The sequence below is a fragment of the Chiloscyllium plagiosum genome, chromosome 34 (assembly GCF_004010195.1).
Source record: "Chiloscyllium plagiosum isolate BGI_BamShark_2017 chromosome 34, ASM401019v2, whole genome shotgun sequence".
Lineage (NCBI taxonomy): Eukaryota > Metazoa > Chordata > Chondrichthyes > Orectolobiformes > Hemiscylliidae > Chiloscyllium > Chiloscyllium plagiosum.
The window spans coordinates 10,561,258-10,573,599 of record NC_057743.1 but is presented as its reverse complement, the minus strand read 5'-3'; positions in this window follow the sequence as shown (position 1 = coordinate 10,573,599).

The following is a 12,342-nucleotide window of genomic DNA, read 5'->3' as shown; positions in this document are numbered from 1 at the left end:
TTCCGATAGGAAGGAGACCAGAATTGCAGACAATATTCCAAAAGTGATCTAATCAGTGTCCTGCACAGCAGCAATATGACCTCCCAACTCCTATATTCAATGCTCTGACCGATACAGGCAAGCATTCCAAACACCTTCTTCAATATCCTTACTACCTGTGACTCCACTTTCAGGGAACTATGACCCTGCACTCCAAGGTCTCTTTGTTCAGCAATACTCCCCAGAACTTACTATTATGTGTATATAAGTCCTGCCCAAAGTGCAGTACCTCACATTTATCTAAATTAAACTCCATCTGCCAACCAAGATTTTTAAAGACTTCTATCATTGGATGTGAGTGTTGCCAGTGTTTATTGCTTAAACCTAATTGACTTTGAGAAGGTGGTGGAGAGCCATCTTCTTCACCTACTGCTGTCCATGTGATGTGGGTACACGCACAGCACTGACAGGGAGAGAAACGTTGCATAGCTTGTTCTGGTGGTATCCATTGTATTTCTTTCCTTGGCCCTCTGCTGGTTATAGTTTGCTGCCCCCTCTCCCATGTTGTGCTCAGTCAAGATGAGTTGATTTAGGAGCGGAAATCGGAAACATCTTTCCCAGTGAAAACCGGGGTTCTGAAGCCAATTTTGATGCTGCATTCACCCTTATCATTCTGGCATCAACTCACTTAGCAATGTCAGGAAATATGCCTGAGACAGACCTGGTTTTGCTGGGGCTCAATAAATTATTGAATCAATTCATGAACTCATGATGACCATAGGGAAATTGTGTATATACATGCTATGCTTGTATTATGCTGTTGGAATTTCAATCTTTTTCTCATGTTGCCTTTTTTTTGTTATATCTTGTGGTTCTCACAGAGTTTTCTGAAGAATTGTCTAACGTCTGACTTGTTAGGATTAGTTTGTAACTGAGGGACCTAGGTGTCTTTGAGTTTCAGTTAGTGAGAGAATGTGCTGTACCTTTCATGGGAGAAGTCGTGTTATAAATATGGATTCGAATTACTGATTGTTGGGCATTAGCAAATGGTGCAAGATCAATTTGTATAGCCTTACATCAAGAATTGCTCGACTTGGTTAGTTTCATAATATTAACAACCATTTTACTCATTATCTATCCAGCTCTTCTATAATCAAATTGCGTGTTAAATTAGATTACAGATTAGATTACTTACAGTGTGGAAACGGGTCCTTTGGCCCAACAAGTCCACACCGCCCCTCCGAAGAGAAACCCACCCAAACCCATTCCCTTACCCTATATTTACCCCTGACTAACACTATGGGCAATTTAGCATGGCCAGTTTACCTGACCTGCACATCTTTGGATTGTGGGAGGAAACCGGAGCACCCGGAGGAAACCCACGCAGACACAGGGAGAATGTACAAACTCCACACAGACAGGCGGGCACCGAACCCAAGACCCTGGTGCTGTGAGGCAGCAGTGCTAACCACTGTGCCACCGTGCCGCCCACAATTATTGAATTAAATTATTAGTCACTCTGTGTTGATCATTCTTCATGTGAAAGTGATTATCTTGATAGCAGTTATAAATTTATCTAAGACCACTTTGATTTTGTGCTGTGTCATCCAAATATATTACTACCTTCAAGTTATTTTTGGGAGTTGCTTTTCCCATTGCAATTACTGTCTTAAATCTCCCTGTGAAGTCCCTTGTCAATCCTTTGACTTCTTAGGTGAAATGCCCAAGTTAATACAATCCCTACAGTGCCGAAAGAAAGAGGCTTTGCACCAATCCACCTCAGAACAAGCCATCCAGATGCTCGTCCTATCCCATGGCCAAACCACCTAACCTGCACATCTTTAAGTTGTGGGTGGATACCAGAGCACATGAAGGAAACTCATACAGATACAGGGAGAATGTGCAAATTTCACACAGACAGTCATCCAAGGCTAGAATTGAATCCAGGTCCCTGGAGCTTTGAGACAACAGTGCTAACCACTGTTTCACTATGGCACTTCACATTGTTCCATTATTTCCTCAGTTGTCAAATGCAAGGTTTCAGTCTTGTGTTTTATGCAGTTTAAAAATCTCCATTGTAACTTAGAAAAGAAAACTGAACATCGAAATCAATATATAGTCTGATCAGAGCATTATACAGGATGGGCATGACTTTCTCGATCAAAGACTTTAGCGCTTTGACTCCATTGTTCACCACTCTATTTGTTCTGATGATTGCTTCTTTGCACAATAATGTCTTGAGTGTCATGTCTGTACAAACCTCATGCTCCTTTTCAACTTCATTATTTAGTTATTCAACATTATTCATTGAGTACGATTGTTGTTCATGTTTGTTTTTGAGATAACCTCATGTATAAGATATTACACTTCATTTACTCATATTGTGTCCACATCATCGTGTAATGACTGAGCTGACTCCACAGAATCAACTTCTTTTCTTGGTTTAATATCTTATGCAGATCTAACCAGTTTCCACCAAGTTTCTGGATCCAATTTGATTTTTAATTTTGATTTTGATGTTATTGTCACGTGTATTTTACAGCAAGAATACAATAAAATACAGTGAAAAGCTTTCATTTGTCAGCACAATTTGTCACCATGATCAGTGCCGGATTTCCAAGTCTCCTCTGGTCCTCCTCTTGTCAACGTTCTATCTGCACGGATGTCCAGGTCCCTATCTGTGAAACAGAGTGCCAACTTGCCACTCTTATCCACATCATGTGGAATTGTTGAGTAATAACACCAATACACAGGTCTTGGCTTCTGATCTTCAGAGTGGTGCACAGCTTGAGTTTAAAATACCCTTAAACAGGTTCCTAATGGTAGGAAACACTTCCATCTCTGCTGACCACTAAATTGTACTTGAGTGTTAAGGCTGTATTGCTGGAGTTTTGAAGAATGAGGGGGAATGTCATAGAAACTTATAAAATTCTAACAAGGCTATACAGGGTAAATGCAGGAAGAAAATTCTTGATGACCAGGCAGTCCAGAACAAGAGGTCACAGTTTAAGAATATGGAGTAGATCATTAAGGAATAAGATGAGGAGAAATTTCTTCAGCCAGAGAGTGTTGATCCTGTGGAATCCTCAGCCATTAAAAGGGGTTGAAATAATGAATGCTTTTAAGAGGAGGGGTCAGATATAAATGGTCCACATCAACTCTAGCCTCCCAGCCTGCCTCAATCCCCTGCAATTTGCCTACTGGTGAAACATGCCTACAGCAAGCACCATCTCCCTAGGCCTACACTCATCCCTGGTACATCTGCATAACATGAGCACCTATGTCAGGTTCCTACTCATCGACTACAGCTCTGGCTTCAACACCATTATCCCCTCCAGACCAGTCTCAAAACTCTGAGGCCCAGGTCTTGGCTCTGCCCTCTGCAAGGGGATCCTCAGCTTCCTAACCCACAGACCACAATCAGTGAAGTTAGACAATAGCACCTCCTCCACAATAATCCTCAATGCTGGTGCCCTGCAAGAATGTGTTCTCAGCACTCTACTGTACTCCCTGTACACCCACTGTCCAACCAAATCTGAATGAACATCATGTACAAATTTGCTGATGATACCACTGTGGTAGGATGGGTATCATAGAACATAGAACATCGAACATTTACATGCCCTTCGGCCTTCGATGTTGCGCCAACCTACGAAACCAACTTAAAGTCCATCTGACCCACAATATTCCATTATCATCCGTATGTTTATCCAATGATTATTTAAATGCCCTTAAAGTTGGCAAGTCCACTACTGTTGCAGACAGGGCATCCCATGCCCTTACTACTCTCTGAGTAAAGAACTTACCTCTGACATCATGTCCTATATCTATCACCCCTCAGTTTAAAGCTATGTCCCCACATGCTAGCCATCACCATCTGAGGAAAAAAGCTCACTGTCCAACCTATCTAATACTCTGATCGTCTTGTATGCATGCCTCTATGAAGTCACCTCTTAAACTTCTCTCCAATGAAACAGCCTCAAGTCCCTCAGCCTTTCCCTCCATATGAGGCAACATCCTATTAAATCTCCTCTGAACCCTTTCCAAAGCTTCCACATCATTCCTATAATGTAGTACCAGAGCTGTACGCAATATTCCAATTGCGGTTGCATCAGCGTGACTTCATGGTTCTGAAACTCAGTCCCTCTACTAATAAAAGCTACCACACTGAATGCCTTCTTAACAACTCTATCAACCTGGGTGGCAACTTTCAGGGATCTATGTACATGGTCACGGAAATCTCTCTGCTCATCTACACTACCAAGAATCTTACCATTAGCCCAGTACTCTGTATTCCTGTTTCTCCTTCTAGAGTGAACTACCTCACACTTTTCCGCATTAGACTCCATTTGCCACCTCTCAGCCCTCTATAACCTGCAACATCCTTCTGCACTGTGCACTGTGCGCAACTCCACCAACTTTAGTGTCATCCACATATTCACTAACTCAACCTTCTACGTCCAGATCATTAATAAAAATGACAAACAGCAGTGGCACCAAAAACAGATCCTTGCGGTACACCACTAGTAACTGAGCTCCAGGACGAACATTTCCCATCAACCACTTACCTCTGTCTTCTTTCAGCGAGCCAATTTCTGATCCAAACCGATAAATCAGCCTCAATCCCATGCCTCCTTATTTTCTGCAAAAGCTTACTGTGGGGAACCTTATCAAATGCTTTATTGGAATAAATGGCCTGATATGGCAATTTACTGAAATATTAAACAACAATGAGACAGAATCCAGGAGTTAGAGGGCTTGGTGTTGTAGTGCAATGATAACAGTTTCTTTGCCAATGTCAACAAAACAAAAGAACTAATCATTGACTTCAGGGAGAAAGGAGGAGGACATGTCCCCCCATCTATATCAATGAATTGAAAGTGAAGAATATCAAGAGTGTCAAATTCTTAGGAGTGATGATAACTGACAATCTGTCCTTGACTTCCCATGTAGGTGCAATGGTCATGAAGGCACAACAACATCTCTTCTTCCTCAGACAGCTCAGGAAATTCAGCACGTCCATAAGGACCCTCCCCGACTTCTACAGATGCACCATTGAAAGTGTAGTTAATGAGGAGAAAAGTGGAGAAGTGCTTGGGAAAATTTGCCAGGGCTCATGGAGAAAAACCATCCAGGTGTTCCCCGGAATTGCATGGGAAACCCAGCCCATGATTTTCTGCATTTAGATAGCAAATTCTAATAGTTCCAAAAAAAAGGTAAATTTATGATTAGTGACATTATCACTCAAAGCAATGTTCACACTTATGAATGATTCTGCATGGAGCAGTTAGATTAATTTCATAACTGAATGGTAAACTTGTCTCAAGCTAAGTTCAGCGCAAGGGAAATGAAATGTTTATTATTTGACCTTTTAAGTAATTGGAAATGCTGCAAAGAAATCACAGGGAGCTTAAAGGTCCTCCTCTCCGCTGTTTTCCTAAAGGCAATGGATTTACCAGCAGCCTTGTCCTGTCGATAGTTGCACTCCGCATTTCAGGAGGGGTTGAGACCAACTCAAGCTTCTCTTATCATTACAAATGATTGTGATCAGTTAGCTCAGCATAAATTAAGATGAGACTAGTTTGCCTCCTAAAACCGATTGCCTTGAAATTAATCCATAAGCTATAAATGGCCAACCATGCATAGTCCTGATGCAGCAGTTCCCTTTCTCCCACTGAAGGCAGTTAAAAGCACATGTGGATCAAGCAATTAATTATGAAGAAGTAATATCTTAAACTCAAGCTACAAACTCCTGAAGATGGATTATGTTTCATTGATTTGCTTTCACTGCTCTCACTTCCAATAATGTCCATGCTGAGAGAAAAAAAGACACATAAAGTGCATTGATTGTCTGACCGAATACTCATATCACATCTATAATATTGACTGGAATTCTTAAAGGCTGTGGAAGGTTTACAAACTGTTGACCAAAGAGATTTTAATGTTGCTCTGCCCTCTACTGTTAGGGAGCTGTGTGCTGTGGTTTGAGTGCGACAATGTAAAAGAGCCAAACCTTCACTCATCCCACACTGTCTCCAGTAATAACACGGTTATCTTTCAGTGATAATGTAAAAAAGAGTGATAACTAATCAGCAGCCAATGTTCTGTAGATTTTCAAAGTAGGATTTTTCAATTTATATTTGTTAGATTATTCCTTTCGAGTGACGGGTTATTGAGGTTGGACACAGCTCTGGATCTTTCTTCCAAAATGAATGTGAAAAAGCAGGTCACACTCTCTGCTTTCCTGCCTTTATATTTCCTCTGTCTTTTTCTATCAATCTTTTTTTCCTGTACACTTACTTTTATTTTTCTCTCTTTCACATTTTTCGATCATTTTCTTTCTCCCTTTCTTTTTTCTCATCCCTTTCTTTCTCCAGATCATTTCACCTTCTTTCTTTCTCTTTCTTCACTGTTATTTCTCTACAACCCCCACTTTCATTATGACTTTTCCATGCTTTCTTATTTCTTTATGACATTTTGGCCTAACTAGTGGAGCAGTTGGCGTGGGTGGGGGAGATGGTCTAGTGGCTTTATCGCTGGAATGATAATCCAGAGACCCAAGTAATATTCTGGGGTTCGAATCCTTTCCATGGCAGATGGTGGAATTGAATTGAAAACAAATCTGGAATAAAGAGTTTAATGATGACCATGAATCCATTGTTAATTAATTAGGGAAAAACTCATCTGGTTCAATAATGTCCTTTAGGGAAGTAAACATCCATCCATACGTGGTGTGGCCTGTATGTGAGTCCAGACCCACAGCAATATGGTTAACTCTCAACTGCCCTCTGGGAAAATTAGGGATGGGCAATAAGTACTGGTCTAGCCAGTGATGTCCACATCCCATGAATGTATAAAAAAACACAGGGTTAATTGAAGGGACCAAGTAACCAGATACACTGATGAGCAAATGTTAAATAGATTAGCAAATGGTGTTAATTTGCAAAAGAATATAGATAGGTTAAGTGAGCAAGTAAGCATTTGGAAGATAAATTAAAGTGAAAATATGAAGTTGTTTATTCTGGTTATAAATCGAAAAGCAGAACATTATTTTAATGGACTGATGAATGCTGCAGGAACAAAGGATCTCATGTCAGCATCCTTGAATCTTTAAGCAAAAGGGACAGAACATAAATGGACAAGTCTTGTTACCATTGCACAGAGCATTGGTGAGACAGGACCCTAGAGGTTTTGACTCTTTATTTAAAGAGGAATGTGCTTGTATTGGAGGCAGTGCAGAGAAGACACAATCAGCTGATTCCTAAAATGAATGTCACGTGAGGAATGGTTGAACAGCTTGGCGTATTAGAATTTGAAAGATTGAGTAGTAACATATAACATTCCAAGAGGGGTGTTCAGACAATGGAAAGGAAAGGAGTTTACCCCACATCCCCTTTCCCTGTACTAGATAAATCAGGAACTAAAGGGCTCAGTTTCAGAATACAAAACGTCCTAATTAAGAGGGAGATGAGGAGGAAATTCTTCCCGCAGAACATAGTTTAAGTTTGAGGATTTTTGAAGGCAGGGAAGGTTGTGTCATTAATTCCCTTAATGGATCGAAAATATATCCAAAGGTTCTGGGGGTACAGTGGAAATTGAGTTGAGGAGACAATCTTATCTTATTAAGTAGCAGAGCAGATATGAGGGGCCTTACCCTGCTGTTATTTCTTATGCGCTAACATCTGTCAAATAACAGTGACAGTGAAAGTGACAGCTTCAAAAACAGCTTGAATTCTTGTTTTATCACTTTCATTGAAATAACAACTCAGTTTTTTTTATTTGCACAAACCAATTTCACCCACTGTTTCTCACCCTCTTTGTTCATAACCTTCTCTCTCCCCTTTTCAATCTCTTAAAAACATTCTCAGTCATTTATTCTTTTAGTGTTTTTTATGTATCCTCTTCGCAATCGTTCCATTCCTTACATTTTGTCATTCAGGAACAACCTTTTTCTGACCTCTTTCTGTTCTCTTCTCTCTGATCCTCACTAAATGAGCTCTGTTCTCTTTATTTTCTATGTGTCTCTTCATCTTTCTATCTTTTCTTCTACCAACATTGTCTCCCCTTCCCACTCTCTGTTTGTCTTTCCATGTTTAATTATAACAGGGTAACTGGGGTTACTGACAGCATGCATGGCCAGTAGAATCATCTGCCAAAATCAGAGACATTGAGATATTGACACTACTTAAGAAATAAATGTTATCTAAATTGAGAAAGTTGCGTCTGGAAATGCACATTGGAGATTATGCGCCTCTGACTATTGCACATACAGTCATAGAGTCATAGAGATGTACAGCATGGAAACAGTCCCTTTGTTACAACTCGTCCATGCCGACCAGATATCCTAAATTAATGTAGTCCCATTTGCCAGCACATGGCCAATATCCCTATGAAGCTTTCCTATTTATATAACCATCCAGATGCCTTTTAAATGTTGTAATTGTACCAGCCTCCATCATTTCTCTGGCAGTTCATTCCATCCACGCACGACTCTCTGCTTGAAAAAGTTGCCCCTTATCTCCCTTTTAAACCTTTCCCCTCTCAACTTAAACCTATGCCTTCTAGTTCTGGACTCCCCCACACCAGGGAAAAGACCTTGTTTATTTACCCTATCAATGTCCCTCATGATTTTATAAGCCTTTGCAATGTCACTCCTCAGCCTTCGACGCTCCAGGGAAAACAGCCCCAGTCTATTCAGCTTCTCCCTATATCTCAAACCCTCTGACCCTGGCAACATTCTTGTAAATCTTTTCTGAATCCTTTCAAGATTCACAACATTATGTTCAATAAGTGTTGCACATGGATGTGGAAGAATTTTGTTGATTGGCAATTGTTTGGTGCGAACAATTATTCAAGAATAAGCCACTTAACGCCTGTCTTAAAATAACCCAGGAACCACCAATTGGTCACCAAATGAAGAATTTCCTGTTCAATTTCACATTCCAAATGCACATATAGGTGAAAATACTACTCCTGACTCATGTCAAAATATCTGAGTTGTATTTGGTGGTAAGTCATTGTAATATCAACTCACTTTGTTTTCTGAGAAACATTAACTTAAAACACTCTATTTTCCCACTGAGTCTTCCAGTACCTCACACAAGTCATAGAATCATAGAGTCATAGAGATGTACAGCACAGAAACAGAACCTTCGGTCCAACTCATTCATGCCAACCAGACATCCTAAACTAATCTAGTCCGATTTGCCAGCACTTGACCCATATCCCTCTGAACACTTCTTATTCATATCACCATCTAGATGCCTTTTAAATGTTGCGATTGTACCAGCCTCCACCATTTCCTCTGGCAACTCATTCCATACACCATCCTCTGTGAAAAAGTTGCCACTTAGATCTCTTTTATATCTTTCCTCTTTCACCCTAAGCCTATGCCCTTTAGTTCTGGCCTCGCCCACCCCAAGGAAAAGACTTTGTCTGCTTATCCAATCCATGCCCCTCATGATTTTATAAACCTCTATGAGCTCACCCCTCAAGCCCTGACGCTCCAGAGAGAACTGCTCCAGCCTATTCAGCCTCTCCCTATAGCGGAAATCCTCCAACCCTGGCAACATTCTTGTAAATCTTTTCTGAATCCTTTCAAGTTTCACAACATCCTTCCGATAGGACGGAGACCAGAAATGCACGCAATATTCCAAACGTGGCCGAACTAACATCCTGTCCAGCCACAACATGACCTCCCAACTCCTGTACTCAATGCTCTGATCAATAAAGGAAAGCATACCAAACACCTTCTTTACTATCCTATCTACCTGTGGCTCCACTTTCAAGGAGCTATGAACCAATACTCCAAGGTCTCTTTGTTCAGCAACCCTCCCTCTGACGTTACCATTAAGTGCTAAGATTTGCTTTCCCAAAATTCAGCACCTCACATTTATCTAAATTAAACTCCATTTGCCCCTCCTCTGCCCATTGGCCCATTTGGTCAAGATCCCATCATAATCTGAGGTAGCCTTCTTTGCTGTCCACTGCACCTCCAATTTTGATGTCATCTGCAAACTTACTAACTATACCTCCTATGTTCACAAAAAAATCATTTATATAAATGACAAAAGGTAGTGGACCCAGCACAGATCCTTGTAGCACTTGATCGGTCACAGGCCTCCAGTCTGAAAAGCAACCCTCCATCCCCACCCTCTGTCTTCTACCTTTGAGCGAGTTCTGAATCCAAATGGCTAGTTCTCCCTGTGAAGTGGCTTTCTTCACATGTCAATGTGCACATTTGGTATGGGCAAGCTATTCTATCATAAATGGACAGGAATAAAGCCTGATTTGGTGCTGCCTAACAACTACAGCTATGTGTTTTCCTATGGGATTCAGTGGACACTGATCAGCAGTGAGCAATGTTTCCTCATCTCTATACCATGCCATTAAAACCATGCCAGAATGGCCAACCAGCAAACTGGCTGAGCTAACTTAACACAGTTCCAAGATTCATTACCACACTGTGAAGTTGCCAAAAATACTACTAGGATAAAGTAGCCAGTTTGATTGGCACTCCATCCAGAACCCAGCCCATTCACGTCCTCCATCACCACATTGCGGCATCCATGTGCACTTTATATAAGGTGTACTGTGGCAACTCAACCATGCCTTCTTGGACTGTACATTTCACACTCACAGTTTCCAGGATACAGAAAAATACAGGTAACAAGTAAGTTCCCTTCCAAGACTCAATGCATCCTGACTGAAAAACGTATTGATGTTCCTTCATTGTCATTGAGTCAAAATCTTACCTAACAGCATTGTGAGTGTATCTTCACCACAAAATAATTCAAATAGTGAGTGAGAACCAGATTCTCAAGGGCAAATAAAGTTAGGCAATAAATGCTGTCTTTTCTAACAATGCCTCACAATCCAAGAACAAATGAACATAAGAACACTTACAAACCTTTAAACAGAATGTAATACTCAAACTGAAATAATGACTGAACTTCAAAGTAATTCATTAACTGAGAAACATTCTGGAAATCCTGAGGTTATGCAGGATCCCATATCACTGCAAGTTCTTTCTCTCTTCATTAACCCTGCCATCTGGAATAAATTTTTAACACTGACTCGAGCTATGTGCAATTGGAATTGTTTCATCATCACCAGAAGCTCAATGAACACAAAAACAAAGCAAAGATCATTGATAAATAAGATCAAAATCAATAGAAATATTTTCACTGAGTAAATGTCTTAAAATCAGGCTCCCTTGGTAGTGATCAGCAATACAACTGAGACTATGCTTCAAACATGTTGGAAAGCTTCTTTAGAATGCCCTGAGGTCTTCATATAAGGAAGCAAGTTCTTTCTCTTTCTTCTCCTACATCATCACCTTCTGGATGAAGCCCTATAGAGACAGCTGCAATGTTCAAGGATTTCATGAGCAGTTCTGACTGAAATTGAAAACATGTAAATTTATTTTCAAAAGGGAAACTAGTCTTGTTTCAGAGATTACCTCAGAAAAAGTATCAATTTAGTAACTGATGCCAGCTGTCACACTTTATCTCAAATTGCTTCACAGACTTTGTCGTTCTTCCTCAGCCCCCTCAACCTTCTACATTGTTTGTCTATCTGACAAAATATTTACAGCAGCCTATGAAAGCAGTTACTCTTTAAATTGATTTATTTCTACTGGTAGTTGTTAGTAACTGAAATCTCTCCTCAGAGAGGAACTCAGAGGCAGTAGTAGGCTTTTGTCTCTGTTTAGGAGACAGTGAGGTCTGCAGATGCTGGAGATCAGAGTTGAGAGTGTGTTGATGGAAAAGCGCAGCAAGTCAGGCAGCTTTCGAGGAGTAGGAGAATCGACGTTTCAGGCCAGAGCCCTTCATCAGGAATTAATCTGGCCCGGTACGTCGATTTTCCTGCTCCTCAGATGCTGCCTGACCTGCTGTGCTTTTCCAGCAACACACTCTCACATTTGTCTCTGTTTGTAATCCTGGTGAAAATCTGTTCTTTCAGCGAGAATGGGTCAGAAATATTTCACACTATTTAATAGGAAGATGGGAATTCATCCTTGTGTATTGGATAATCCTAGAGCTCCTCCTTGTTAGAAGATTTATAACTTCATCACAAAAATATAATAGTGTGGTTTCCTTTCATTTTGTTTAAAGAAGGAGGGTAAACTGCACAAGTGATCAGGAGAAAAACTGTGTAAATAGGGACAGTGGCTCAGGGAGTAAGTGTTACAGAGCCATCCAGATATTAAAGGTTTGATTCTGCCCCAGTTCTGTCCTGAGTTGCTGGGCTCAAAATAGGTTAACAGTGGGGGTAACATAATTAATCTTAGTGTCACTGTTTCAGGGACGAGAAATATGAGTTCCCAGTCTTGATACAATGTCCTCAGCTGGAAGGTCTGCA